The following is a 14,849-nucleotide window of genomic DNA, read 5'->3' on the forward strand; positions in this document are numbered from 1 at the left end:
ATTGTTCATTCGGAGGAAGTGTCCTAGAAGACCCCAATCAATATCTAACCACCTTCCTGAGGATATGCGATACTGTGAAGTTGGATGGTGTTCATCCTGACACCTATAGACTACTTCTGTTTCCCTTCTCGCTCAAGGATAAAGCATCTAAATGGCTGGAATCCTTTCCAAAGGAGAGTTTAGCAACCTGGGAAGATGTGGTGAACAAGTTCATGGCAAGATTCTATCCTCCTCAACGGATCAACAGGTTGAGAGCTGAGGTACAAACCTTTAGGCAGCAAGATGGTGAGACTCTATATGAAGCATGGGAGAGGTTTAAGGACCTGACAAGAAGATGCCCGCCAGATATGTTCAATGAATGGGTACAGTTGCACATTTTCTATGAAGGTCTTTCATATGAATCAAAGAAGGCAGTAGACCACTCATCTAGGGGATCTCTGAACAAGAAGAAGACTATTGAAGAAGCCATAGATGTCATTGAGACTGTAGCAGAGAATGACTACTTCTATGCTTCTGAAAGAGGCAACACTAGAGGAGTGATGGAGTTAAACAATGTGGATGCACTGCTAGCTCAAAACAAGATGATTACCAAGCAATTAGCTAACTTCACGAAGAAGATGGAGAGGAATCAAGTAGCAGCAATCACCACTTCAGCAGCAACCCAAGAAGGAGTAAGTGAAGAAGCAGAGGGTGATCAGGAACAAGCCAACTACATTGGGAATTCACCCAGGCAGCACCATAACCCATACTCCAAAACATATAATCCTGGTTGGAGGAACCACCCAAACTTTGGGTGGGAAAATCAACAAGATCAAGGCCAAGATCAGAGACATCGCAACCCCAACAACAATACAGCTCACCAACATTCCACACAGAGATCATATCAATACCACCCTAACAACACCTCTCCATATCATTACCAAAACCAAAATAACCCTTCTCATCCCTCCAATATCAACTCTCCATCATCGGAAGAAAGACCATCAAGGATTGAGACTCTACTTGAAGGCATATGCAAGGAGATTCAAGATAACAAGGTGTTCAAAGAGGAGGTGCGAGCCAATATCAAGAATCAGGGAGACACCATCAAGAAGCTAGAATTTCAAGTGGGATACCTGTCTGAGAAGATTCCCAAACCTACTGATAGCTTCCCAAGTGACACAGAGAAAAATCCAAGAGGTGAAGCAAAGAAAGTTAGATGGGAAGATTGCAAGATGGTTACTTTAAGTGATAAGGAGACTGAGGAAGAGCTGAACAAACCATCAGAACAATCTGAAGATTCATCAGCAGGAAAGCAGGAAGAGAATCCTCAGGAAACCACAATTATGCAGAAAGAGTTGCTGAGGCTCTATGCACCCTTTCCCCAATTACTAAATGGTGGTGTAGAGAAGAGAATATACTCAAGGTTTCTTGACATATTTGCATCCCTCCATGTGAACATACTATTCATCAAGGCTCTCAAACAAATGCCCTCATACATCAAGTATATGAAGGAGCTGCTGACCAGGAAAAGCTCACTCAAAGGAGGACAAACCATAGTGATGAACAAGGAGTGCAGTGCTCTCATTCAACCAGAGCTGCCTACAAAAAGGAAGGACCCAGAGAGTTTTCACATCCCCTGTGCTATAGGAGAAACAATGTTTGACAAAGGACTATGTGATCTGGGAGCAAGCATCAACTTAATGCCTTTATCCCTTATGAAGAGGCTGCAAATCAATGAGCTGATGCCCATAGACGTAGTCATCAGGCTGGCGGACAAAACTCAAAAACAAGCAATTGGAGTGGTTGAAAACGTGCTGGTGAAGGTTGGGAACTACTTCCTTCCCACAGACTTTGTCATACTGGAAATGGAAGAAAGTCACCTTCACCCAATCATATTGGGAAGACCATTCTTAGCTACAGCCAGAGCGCTCATAGATGTGGAGCGAGGAGAGCTAATACTGAGGATACATGACGAATAACTAACCTTCAACGTCTTCAAACCCTCACAAGAAGCAAGTCAGGAAGGCAAGGAACTAAGGGCAGAGCATGACAGAGCAATGGCGGGAGAAAAAAGCATTGAAGCACAAACCACCAGAATCATATGAGACCATCAACAAAGTTCTCTCCCTAGAACATGTGGAGATCATTGATGAAGCCAATAGATATAGGTTTACTGCAAGAGGGAAAGATCTGAAGCATTACCAACCACCATGACAAAGGCAGAACGTCAAGCTAGTGACGCTAAAGAAGCGCTTCATGGGAGGCAACCCATATTTTACATGCTTTTAAAAGTAGTTAATAAAGCAAGGTTCAGGGATTTCAACTCAACTTGACATGCACTTGAATGAATCCTTTTGTGCAACATATAGTGAGGAACAAGTTTGGTGTTCAAGGCACACTAAGAGAACATAAATGTAACCCATATCATGTCACTCTTAGGGGCTTTGAACAAATCTTTTACACCACATGGCACCAAACTAAGTTTGGTGTTGTCAATGTTGCATACACGGATGTTGAGTTAGTCAGTTGGTGTGCACTCATGAACAGCACTTAGTAGTTAGAAACAAAAACTTTAAAAAGTAGTTATTCTTTAATTTTGCTGCCACTTTCCACAAGTTTTCTTTTAATCACATTTCTTTTATTTTGTAGGAGAATTGATGGGACAGTTGAAGGGTTCAGCTACCACAAAAGGAGAGGATTGTACACGTGTCTCCAAGGGGATTGCATTGGGAATTCTCGCCATGCAACATTGGAAAAAGAACAAGCTTGGAAACTAAACCAACACCATCATAAAGTTGATGATCCTTGTGCTCATCCCATGCTAAACCCCATCCGTCCATCACACAACCACCCCATCAATCCACACCTTTCATTCACTCATCACTTTCCTATATAAGTGATTCCTAGTCCGTACTTCCCTTCACATTCCAGCAACCATTTCTTCAAACTTCTCACTCTCGAAGTACAATTTTTCAAGCTACATCCTATCCAAACCTAACCAAATTCCACCATTTATCCACAACCCCTCAACACTTTCACACATCAACTCTTACTCATGGCATCATCAAGCTCTAAAAGAAGAAAGGGTGGAGAAGAGTCATGAATCAGTAAGGAAGGCACTTGAAGACTGGAAAAGAGCCAGACTAGCAAGGATACAAGGAAGCACAAGTGGACGCAAAGAGGACAAGCAAGAGGGAGAGCATGGGCAACCCCATGATTAAAAGGTGGTGGAGTTCCCTCATTGTCCCATCTTTTTCAAGTTTTAAATAAGGGAAATCATGTATGAAATAGAACATGCTTCCATGGTAGTTTAGAATTTTTAATTCTGTTTTTAGTATTCTCCTTGCTTAGGTCTATGATTGCTAGTCAAATTGCCTGTTTTCAATTCTATCTTACTTATTGTATGCTTGTCCTTTTTAAGCAAAATAAAAAGAGATGTTATGAAAGACCAGAGTGGAGTTCAATTTGTGGAGTAAGTTCTTAGATTTGTGGTGAAGTAATCACTTAGCTAAGTTGGTTCACCAACAAGGTGGGAATGCAACTATCTGTCCTAAATCATATGCTTGAAACACACCCCATGAGACTAGCTAAATAATAAGATCCTAATAAGAAAAAGGAAAAGAAGAATAAGAGTTGAAAAAGAAAGAAAAGTTAATAAAAAATAAGGCTAGGCACCAAGGGCTTGAATCTTGAGGGATGTGTCTGTGGTGCTCTTATACCAAGGATCTGCTTGGATGAATAAGTTCTTAGGAGTGCTTCATCACTTGGTAACTTGGGTTAACTAACCCGGGATTATCAACTGAAAATCCACTATCAAGAGCAACCTTGCTACAAAACATTTAGTAACCCAAAGGGGTGCTGGACACCAAGACCTCAAGGGAAGAAAATAACAAACCATGTGCCTGTAGTGTGCATGTATGGGGGAGAGAGACTTGAGGGAGTAAGTCCTTAGGGGTGCTTCAACACCTAGCACCTTGAACCAATTGGTTCGGGAGTGTTGGCTGAAAGCTTATCTTAAAGAGTCGCCCCCTCACAGAACACTTAGCCTAAGGAAGAAATAAACCTTGGAAAGACAAAATGATCAATGAATAAAAGTCTCATAGGGTGCAATCAAGTGAGTATTCCAGGACATGATAAAGGTCTGAAAGCCATTGAAGGAATGAACTTAAGTTGTTATGCATGAAACCGCCATAAAACCAAGGACATGACTTCCACAATAATGACTCATATCTCTTGGCATTCCATTCATCATTCTCTTGTTCCAGTACTTGCTTAGGGACAAGCAAGCTTTTAAGTTTGGTGTTGTGATGCTAGGGCATTTTGGCCAGTTTCACTGACATTTTCTTTATGGTTTTAGGGTAGTTTCATGCACTTTCTTAGGAAATAAGCAAGTTTTGGGTAGAATTTCACTTACATCTTGATTCAAGCAAACATTGTGCACTTTACATGATTTCATGAGAATTATGCATGAATTAAATGACAAATTGGATGATGCATGTCTCATGACTTGGACTAGAACTTTGATGCACTCTACTGCTTGATTTCAGGACAAAGGAAGCAAGGAAGAACCACGTTAGCAGCCACGTTAGTCTAACTAACGTGACCTCTAACGTGGAAGGGGAGCTAGCTTGCAACGTTAATGAGAAAAGTAATCGCCAATAATGTCCTCGAAGCCATCATAGCCCACGTTAATTGCCACGTTAACTACATTAACGTGGAAGAAGAAAAGGAAGCCAATGTTAGTGACACTCACCTTTGTCACTAACGTTGGACCATGCTAATATTGGCCACGTTAAGAGCCACGTTAACTCAATTAACATGGACTCTAACGTGGGGAAGCAAAAGAATGGCCAACGTTAGTGACACTCACCTTTGTCACTAACATTGGACTAAGCCATTTTGAGCCACGTTAGTTGCCACGTTAACTTAGTTAACGTGGACTCTAACGTGGAGGGAGCAAAGAATCGCCAATGTTAGTGACACCCACCTTTGTCACTAACGTTGGAATGAGCCACTATGAGCAACGTTAACTCCCACGTTAACTTAGTTAACGTGGAAGCTAACATGGAGGAAAGAATGATGAGCCAACGTTAGTGACACTCACCTTTGTCACTAACGTTGGAGATGGCTATCACTACCACGTTAGAAGCCACGTTAACCTAGTTAACATGAACTCTAATGTGGGAAGTAGGAGCGTTTTGGAACGTTAGTGACAAAGGTAAGTGTCACTAACGTTCTCAAAGATTTGGCAAGCATACGTTAAAGGTCACGTTAGCCACACTAATGTGAACTCTAATGTAGGGGGAAGGGAGGACTCTCAACGTTATTGGAAAAGGTAAGTCCCAATAACGTGTGCGAAGGACCAAGAGGCAACGTTAGTAGTCACGTTGGTGCCACTAACGTTGAAGTTAACGTAGATCATCCCTGGGTTAGGAACGTTAGTGAAAAAGGTGATTGTCGCTAACGTTCTCGAACCCACACTTTTACTTAACGTTAACGCCACTAACGTCCTAAGATAAAGTCCCTGCCTGCTTCACACTTTCTCTCTGTAAGTAAAGCTAAGCCCACTGAAGAGGATAACTGCTTAAAACTCAAGATCCAAAGGCCCATATCCAAGACTTGAAGAACCAACTAGAAGATCAGAAGAGTAGTATATATAGGGGTAGTTTTGAATTAGAAAAAGGGAAGAGCTTTTTGGCATTATTAGAATTACTCTCTGTATTTTACTTTCTCTGCAACTTTTAGTTTAATTCTGAGAATGTACTCTCCATCTATGCTTTTCATTCCCAGAGCTGTGAACAACTAAACCCCTTTCATTGGGTTATGGAGCTCTGTTGTAATTTGATGGATCAATAATAGTTTTCATTATCCTTCTTCTCTCTTTTCTCTTGATTTTACTAGAAAGCTTTCAATCTTCATCCAATTGAATAGTTATCTTGGAAAAGAAGCTATTCATACTTGGATCTCTTCTGAACCTTGGAAGAGGAATGAAGAGATCATGCTAGAATTGCTTTCTCATGTAGGACCAAATTGGGGTTTGGGCGGATATGGTGACATATAATTCTCCCAATACTTTGATTTGGAAATACATGTGGTATAATCAGTGACCACACTTCATCTCTTCTCATGAGCAATTAGACCAAGGAATTGGCTATTGATCTGATTTGAGAGATTGAATTACCAAGGAATTGGAATTCAATCACTTAAGATTGCCAAGGAGATCAATGAATGCATTGATTGAGGAAGAGATGAAAATGAACTTGATCCGGAGAATGCAACATCTCCTAAGCCCAATGAACTCCCCGTTTCTGATCTTACCTATTCTCTTTACTTTCTGCTATTTACTTTCATGCTAAACTCCCCTTCCCCATTTAAGATTCTGCAATTTACCTTCTGTCATTTATTTTCTGTAATTTACTTTTCCGCCATTTAATTTCCTGCAATTCTCAACCCAATTTCTGCTTAGCTCAACTAGAACCTTCTTCCAATTAAAGTTGCTTGACCAATCAATCCCTGTGGGATTCGACCTCACTCTATTGTGAGTTTTTACTTGACGATAATTCGGTATACTTGCCGAGGGAGATTTGTTAAAGGACAAGTTTCCATGCATCAGTAGTGGATATCTTTAATTGCAAGTTTATTCTCAATTTTACAATGTCTCTCATCCTTGCTCTCCAAGTGTTTGAGAAAATGCCAACTTTAGCTATGGAGTAGACTTTTCATTCTTGGCTTGGGGGTTAAGGTATTAGAGACACTTGAATCATCAATGTCTTTTGTTGATTATCAATTGGAGATTGCTAATTGATTTGCATGTCACTAAAGCTAGACTTCCCTAGGGTTAGACTAGGACTTGTGAATCCAAATTGATTACTCTCACTTGACTTTCCTCACACTAGAGGTTAACTAAGTGAAGCAATAACTAATTGTGGTCACAATTGATGAAGATTATGATGATAGGAAGTCCAACTCTTACCCCTAGCCAAGGCTTTTATATAGCTTGATTTTCATTCACACTATTAGCTTATTCCTTTCTTGCATTAAACTCCAAAACATCAATACAACTTCTATTCCGAGGGTTACCTGAAACTGTAGGTCGATCTCGGACGAGATCTTCTGTGCTGGTCGGAGCTGACGTGTTCGGCTGGTGGATGGCGGCCGGAGCTGGTGCGTCTGACTTGTTGGACTGACAATGCTGCTGATCCTTTGTCACCGGAGGGTGGTAGTACCTGCAAGGGACTCCGATGCTTAAGTTAGCAAGGGTATTAAGTAGGTTTTTAGTAGAATCAAAGTATGAGTTATACTTGGGTGTTCCAGTGTATTTATAATGGCGTGGAGTGACCTTTTTAGATAAGATAAGTTAGTTATTTTATCTTATCTTTATCTTTGGGTGAGGTCAGCTTATCTTTCAAGGGAACCGCCCTTCTCTCTGTAGGCTTGGGCTGCCTTTGGATTTGGGTCGTGTTCCTCTATTTGGGCCCTTTTTTGGGCTTTCCTGGTGATTTAGCCGAGCTCTTTGAGAAGAGGTCGAATGGTTTGACCTGAAGAGGTTAGTCGCTTTGTTGTTAATCATCCCGGGTCGGACAGCTCGACCCAGGGTATGAACAGTGCCCCTGCTCGAGCTTGGTCTTTCCTTTGAGGTTGAGTCTTAGTTTTAGGACTTCGGACCTTTTTCTAGTGAAGCCGAACTCGAGCATTCTGTCGATTTCCTCCTTGATGAGTCTTCTTTTGGATGTGGAACGTTTTCTTTTGCTTCTTCTTAGAAGCGCGCGCTTTTGCATTTAGCGCTCTTAGCCTTGGGAATATGCGAGGGTTTAATATCCTCATTAATTGGTTTTTAATTTACCCATTTCTCTTAGCCTCTCTATTTTGAATTTCACACTCAGGAAAAACGGTTTCTCTTCTCCGTAACTTCCCTTTTCTTTCTCTCTTTCCGTTTTCACCTGAAGTTTGCAGTTTTTGCTTTTCTTCCTGTGACGTTGCTTGGCGATTATTAGTGCTTTCCTTATTGTGAAAGGGCGACTCCTGATTCCATCTTCTATTTTCAACTTCGTCGCAACTTTCTACTTTTTCCAGGTTGGTTCTTCTTTCCGCTTTTTTACTTCCTTCGTCGCCTTGCATTCGGTTTTTGGTAAAGTTTTGATTTTGCTGTGATGCATGTTGTCACTGAGGCCTTTGCTTTCCTTAAAAGATTGTTCCTTTGATGTCTTTTTGCCATGTTGGTAACTGTGATGACTTTGGATATGAACAGTAATTTTGCTTATGAACATTTGTAGAAAGTAACGATTTCTCTGGTGGCTCGTTTTGATTTTTTGTCGTTTGCTTGTTTGGGGGGATCTATTTCTCTGAAAAAGGTGGCGTCTTTGATGACTTCTTCTTGATACGTTTTGCTGCTTGGTAGTTTTGGTTGCTGATAAGCTGAGACTGTGAATTTGGAAGGTAGTTATTTTGACGACTTTATTTGATTTGTAGCTTTCTAGGGTAATGACTTTCTTTTCTTCTCGGGATGTTGCTTTTTGGAAAAGGGGCTTTTCTTTGCTGAGAGTTTTTTGTTGGGATGTTAATCTCATGGATTTTTTTGTTTTTTCTTGAGCCCTTATTCTGTTACTGCCTCCAAAGGATGCCCCTGGATCTTGTCTTGGGGTTTTCCTTTACACTTGTTTGTATGCTTGAGTTGTGCTCTGCTGTGAGTTGATTTTGACTTTGTCCGAGATATTTGGGTTAGTAATCTATTTTCTTCTTTCTTGTTGTAGGACTAGTTGACCTTATATCTTCTTGCAAAAATATTATTGAGACATCTTCCCAAGTCCCTGAGGGCATGGCTGATTGGGTGGATTCCATGGTTCTTCTATGTGTTTTATTGGTTGATTCTGAGTTTTGTCAGCAGCTTAGGCAATTTCATAGGATTTTTAGTAATGGTAGTGATGAAAAGAACTATGAGCTTGTGTCTCCCACTTCTGAGGAAAGGGTTTGTTTTTCTACCCGAATTGCTGGAGAGCGCCCCTTTTTCTACGCATACAACTTCTTTTTTAGTCAGATGAATGTTACTCTTCCTTTTACCCCTTTTGAAACCAACCTCTTGTGGTCTTGTAATGTAGCTCCATCCCAACTTCACCCCAACTCTTCGTGTTTTATAAAAATCTTTCAGTTGCTGTGTCATGAACTAGATATTCCTGCTTCACAGTCCCTCTTCTTTTATCTCTTTGTTTTGACAAAGCCCGGGGTGGTTAAGAAGAAGGCCGCCTGGTTTTCTTTTTGAGCTTCCCAAGGAAAGAAGATTTTTTCCATGTTTGATGAATCTTTTCGCGACTTCAAAAATTACTTTTTCAGGGTTCGAGCTGTTGAAGGAGCTCGGCCCTTTTTTCTGGATGAGAATGATGAGCCCGCCTTTCCTTTGGAATGGCAAAAGAATGTAATAGTGTCTAAATATACGTGGGAGATGTTGGGTGAGGCTGAACAAGCCTTTGTGACTGTGTTGGAAGAGAATTTGGGACAGCCTCCCCATCTTGATACAAAGAAATTCCTGGGAAATCCCTTTCTTCTCCGAGCTGAGCTGGGTAGTGGTCAATTTCTCTTTTGTTTTTTGCTTATTTTGTCGAGTTTTATCTCTTTTCTTTTCTGATTCATAACTTGGTTTCTCGCTGTGATGTTTGTTTGCAGAGATAATTAAAAATAATAAATCCATGAAGGCCTTTAAAAAGGCAAGGAAGGCTACTGCAGCTCAGAACATCTTGGCCATAGCGGCCGGGGAAGGGTTTTCTCAAGTTCAGTCAAAGCCCTCCGTGCCGAGCTCTCTTGGGCCGAGAAAGATGATCCCCACTCCCCGGGTTCGTTTGGTTGATCCTTTGCAGGCTTCTACTGCTATCCCTGGTGCTTCTCCTCTGAAAAAACAAAAAACAACTGAGCCTTTTAATCTTGATGCTCCTGACTTTGATGCGGTTGAGTTTGTAGATCATCAGATCGGTCCTTATGGTACCATCCCTACTTACGATGTCTCTCTTCTTCGCTATTTGAACTTTATTACTCGGAGCAGTATCAAGATGCCGCATATGGGGGCTGCCATATACCGAACTGTCCAGGATCTTCCCCTTCATGCTACCAAGGCCTTTATGGAGGAGGCTAAGCGGCAGTTCGACAGGATGAAGGGTTTGAAGGAGGAGCTCCAAATGAAAGTGACCAAGCTGGAGAAGGAGTTGGAGGGCGAAAAGGCTAGTTCTATTGCTTTGGCAGCTTCTCTGAGGTTGGCTGAAGACACAGTATTGAGGCACAAGGAGAGCTATGTCACGACCTATAGGTAGTAATGCGTCTGACGTTGGGATTTTTGCCAGTAAAGAATTTCATAAAAACAGTCACGTTGTAGATATAGTCTCTAAACCGACAGAAATCCCTTCGTATAAACGTTTTGGTTGTCACAAGTAACAAACCCCTTTTAAAATTGATAACCGAGTATTTAAACGTCGGGTCGTCTTCTCAAGGAACTGCAAGGAAGTATGTTCTTATTATTGGCTATAAGGGTTGTAATCGGGGTTTAGAAGGTGAGAAGCAAGTGATTTGAATGACAAGTAAAGTAAATGGCAATTAAAATAAATAAATACTGTAAAGAAAACTTCTGGCAAGGTAAAAGGAATTGGAAGTCCAACTTGGTTATCTCCCTCAGCAATGATGAAAGTTGAATCTAAATTCCACTTAGTTAACATTTACTAAAGTAAAGGAAAGTCAAGGGACTAATTAGTTTGACCTTCGAATCCTATTTATTTCCTAAGAAAAAGTTGGGATTATTGAAGTTCAGTTCAATTAGGAAGATAACGATTATCAATTATGTTGAGTTTAATAACTGTTGAGTTACTGATTTCTTAACCAAGACCAAAAAGGGAGAAAGTAAATTGCTGGAATAGAATATCTTCAGATTGGAAACAATGGTAACACAAATTAAAGAGAAAGTAATCAATAACTGAAATACCCCAAATGTCATTAATTCAAATAACAATCTGTAACATGGAATGATTCATAAAGTAAATAATCAACTCAAGTGCTGGAATAAATAAATAAAAGTGAAAAGGGAAGCTTAAAACATGAAACATAAAACCTGGATCGAGAGTCACTCTTAAAAACTAAGAGAAGTCCTAAATCCTAATCCTAAGAGAGAGAGGAGAGAACCTCTCTCAAACTAAATCTAAATCATGGAAAGTAGTAAAAAATGCGAGCTCCCTTTGAATGGATGCATTCCCCCACTTTATAGCCTCTAGTCTATGTGTGCTGCACCTGGATCTGGGCCAAGAGGGTTTCAGAAATCGCTGGGGGCGTATTCTGTAAATTCTGATACGTGGCCTCTGTCACGCGTCCGCGTGGGTCACGCAGTCGCGTCATCTGGAGTTTTCCTTGTGGCGCGATCACGTCGGTCACGCGTCCGCATCGAATGCGCTATGCTTAAGTCGCGCGGCCGCGTCAGTCATGCGGCCGCGTCGCTGCTTCTTCGCGCATGGCACGCGATCGCGTCGTCCATGCGATCGCGTGGATGCCAGTTTCTTCAAAACTCCGTTTCGCACTTTCCTTCCATTTTTGTACGTTTCCTTTTCCATCTTTTAAGTCATTCTGCCTTAGAAAATCTGAAACTACTCAACACACTAATCACGGCATCAAATGGAAATAAAGGTAATTAATAATAAGCAAATATAAGATCAAAGAAGCATGTTTTCAATCATAGCTCAAAACCAGGAAGGAAAATGTAAAACATGCAAATAGTATGAATAAGTGTGTAAAGAGTTGATAAAAACCACTCAATTGAGTACAAGATAAACCATAAAATAGTGGTTTATCAGCGTCTCAAGGAGGAGTTGGAGTCTGCCCGTGCTGACTATGCCGAGCTCCAGGGTCACCTTGTGGGTAGCGTAAATGCTGTTTATGAGAACCTGAAGGAACAAGTTCGGGTCTTGCCCCCGAGCTTGACCTTACTCTCTTCAGCCTGGACAATGTTGTAAAGGACGGCAAGATTGTCCCTGATGACGATGATGTTGAACCTCCTTCTGTGCCTGTCGCCAAAGCCTCTGTTGTGCCGACTTCTTCAGCTCCTTCATCTGAGGTTGGTCATCCCGGACCGGAACCTGATTGTCAGATCTTAAATCGGGACAGTAGATGCTGTGCCTCTTCAGACTCGCCCTCCTTCACCCCGTGTTGATGCTACCGAGAAGCCTTCAGATCTTCCATGATGTTTCTAGATTTTTGTGTAGATAGCCCGGCTTGTGGGCTTTTAAACTCTTTATTTTGCAAATGATGGTTGTTGACTGTTGACACTTTCTTAGTTGCTTATTTAGCAACTTAATTTTGAAAAAAAAATGGTTTCCAAGCTTTTGGGACTGATTTTGGTAGCCTCTTGAGCTTGTTATTATAACTTTATATTTTTTATAACTTGTCTGTTTTCATCTGTCTTGGTACCTTTTAGGTTTTTTTTGGAATGTTGGAGCTTTGTTGACCTCTTTAGATTGCCTTCGTATTTTATGCTTGTGGCTTGATTCCTCTGAGGTTGTAGTTGCTTGGACCGAACTTGTATGTCGACTTCCTTATGTTGGCTTGAAGTTATTTCTGGTAATCCTATTCGTTGGGACCTTTGTGAGGTCTCCGTTAGGAATTACCTTTATAACGTTAAGGTTTTTGGGAGGCCGACTTCATCGTTTTAGTTACTTCTAGTAATCCTTTCTTTTGGATCTTGTTGGGTCTCATTTTAGGAATTACTCTTGTAACTTGTTTGGGGGAGGCCGACTTCTTTATGTCAGTCTTTCCTAAGTTATTTCTAGTAATCCTCTTTCTTGGACCCCTGTCAGGTCTCTTTTAGGGATTATTTTTATAACTTTTTGATTTTGAGACCGACTTCCTTGCGTCGGTTCCTTCTAAGTTATTTTTAGTAATCCTCATTCTTGGACCCTTGTCAGGTCTCTTTCAGGGATTATGGTGCACGAAATTGTGATCATCAATGGCGCCAACAACTTGGTATGCACAATTGTAATCTCAACTCTTTATCACAACTCCGCACAACTAACCAGCAAGTGCACTGGGTCGTCCAAGTAATAAACCTTACGTGAGTAAGGGTCGATCCCACAGAGACTGTCAGCTTGAAGCAAGCTATGGTCATCTTGTAAATCTCAGTCAGGCGGATTCAAATGGTTATGGAGAATTGATAATTAAAATATGAATAAAACATAAAAGATGATAGAGATACTTATGTAATTCATTGGTGAGAATTTCAGATAAGCGTATGGAGATGCTTTGTTCCTCCTAAACTTCTACTTTCCTATTGCCTTCATCCAATCATTCATATTCCTTTCCATGGCAAGCTGTATGTTGGGCATCACCGTTGTCAATGGCTACTTCCCGTCCTCTCGGTGAAAATGGTCCAAATGCGCTGTCACCGCACAGCTAATCATCTGTCGGTTCTCGATCATGTTGGAATAGGATCCATTGATCCTTTTGCGTCTGTCACACGCCCAACACTCGTGAGTTTGAAGCTCGTCACAGTCATCCCTTTCCAGATCCTACTCGAAATACCACAAACAAGGTTTAGACTTTCGGAATCTCAGGAATGGTTGCCAATAATTCTAGCCTATACCACGAAGGTTCTAATCTTAGATTAGAAACCCAAGAGATACACATTCAAGCTTGATTGCATGTAGAACGGAAGTGGTTGTCAGGCACGCGTTCATAGGTGAGAATGATGAGCAATGTCACGGATCATCACATTCATCATGTTGAAGAACGAGTGTATATCTTAGAAAAGAAGTAGGCGTGAATTGAATAGAAAAACAGTAGTACTTTGCATTAATTCATGAAGAACAGCAGAGCTCCACACCTTAATCTATGGTGTGTAGAAACTCTACCGTTAAAAATACATAAGAACAAAAGGTCTAGGCATGGCCAAAAGGCCAGCCTCCCAAAGCGTGAACATACAAGTTCTAAGATGAAAAGTATGATCCAAAGATGAAAATACAATAGTAAAAGGTCCTATTTATAGAAACTAGTAGCCTAGGGTTTACAGAAATAAGTAAATGATGCAGAATCCACTTCCGGGCCCACTTGGTGTGTGCTTGGACTGAGTATTGAAGCTTTCACGTGTAGAGACTTTTCTTGGAGTTAAACGCCAGCTTTTGTGCCAGTTTGGGCGTTTAACTCCAGCTTTTATGCCAGTTCTGGCGTTTTGACGCCAGAATTTCTATGCTGATTTTGAACGCCGGTTTGGGCCATCAAATCTCGGGCAAAGTATGGACTATTATATATTGCTGGAAAGCCTAGAATGTCTACTTTCCAACGCAATCGAGAGTGCGCCAATTCGGCTTCTATAACTCTAGAAAATCCACTTCGAGTATAGGGAGGTCAGAATCCAACAGCATCTGCAGTCCTTTTTCAGCCTCTGAATCAGATTTTTGCTCAGGTCCCTCAATTTCAGCCAAAAAATACCTGAAATCACAGAAAAACACACAAACTCATAGTAAAGTCTAGAAATGTGATTTTTATTTAAAAACTAATAAAAATATAATAAAAACTAATTAAAATATACTAAAAACATACTAAAAACAATGCCAAAAAGCGTATAAATTATCCGCTCATCACAACACCAAACTTAAATTGTTGCTTGTCCCCAAGCAACTGAAAATCAGATAGGATAAAAAGAATAGAATATACAATGAATTCCAAAAACATCTATGAAGATCAGACTTAACTAGATGAGGGGGGCTTTTAGCTTTTTGCTTCTGAACAGTTTTGGCATCTCACTTTATCCTTCGAAGTTCAGAATGATTGGCATCTATAGGAACTCAGAATTCAGATAGTGTTCTTGATTCTCCTAGTTAAGTATATTGATTCTTGAACACAGCTTCTTTATG

The 14,849-nt window shown here is 40.8% G+C and overlaps 1 non-coding gene across 1 annotated transcript; it reads right to left on the bottom strand.

Moving 5' to 3' along the window:
- Positions 1–245: 245 nt before the first annotated feature.
- On the bottom strand, positions 246–352 carry LOC112745075 (small nucleolar RNA R71). The gene has a single exon (XR_003173021.1). It is a non-coding gene; the product is annotated as a small nucleolar RNA R71 (small nucleolar RNA).
- Positions 353–14,849: the final 14,497 nt, after the last annotated feature.

This window comes from Arachis hypogaea, chromosome 14 (genome assembly GCF_003086295.3).
Source record: "Arachis hypogaea cultivar Tifrunner chromosome 14, arahy.Tifrunner.gnm2.J5K5, whole genome shotgun sequence".
Taxonomy (NCBI): Eukaryota; Viridiplantae; Streptophyta; class Magnoliopsida; order Fabales; family Fabaceae; genus Arachis; species Arachis hypogaea.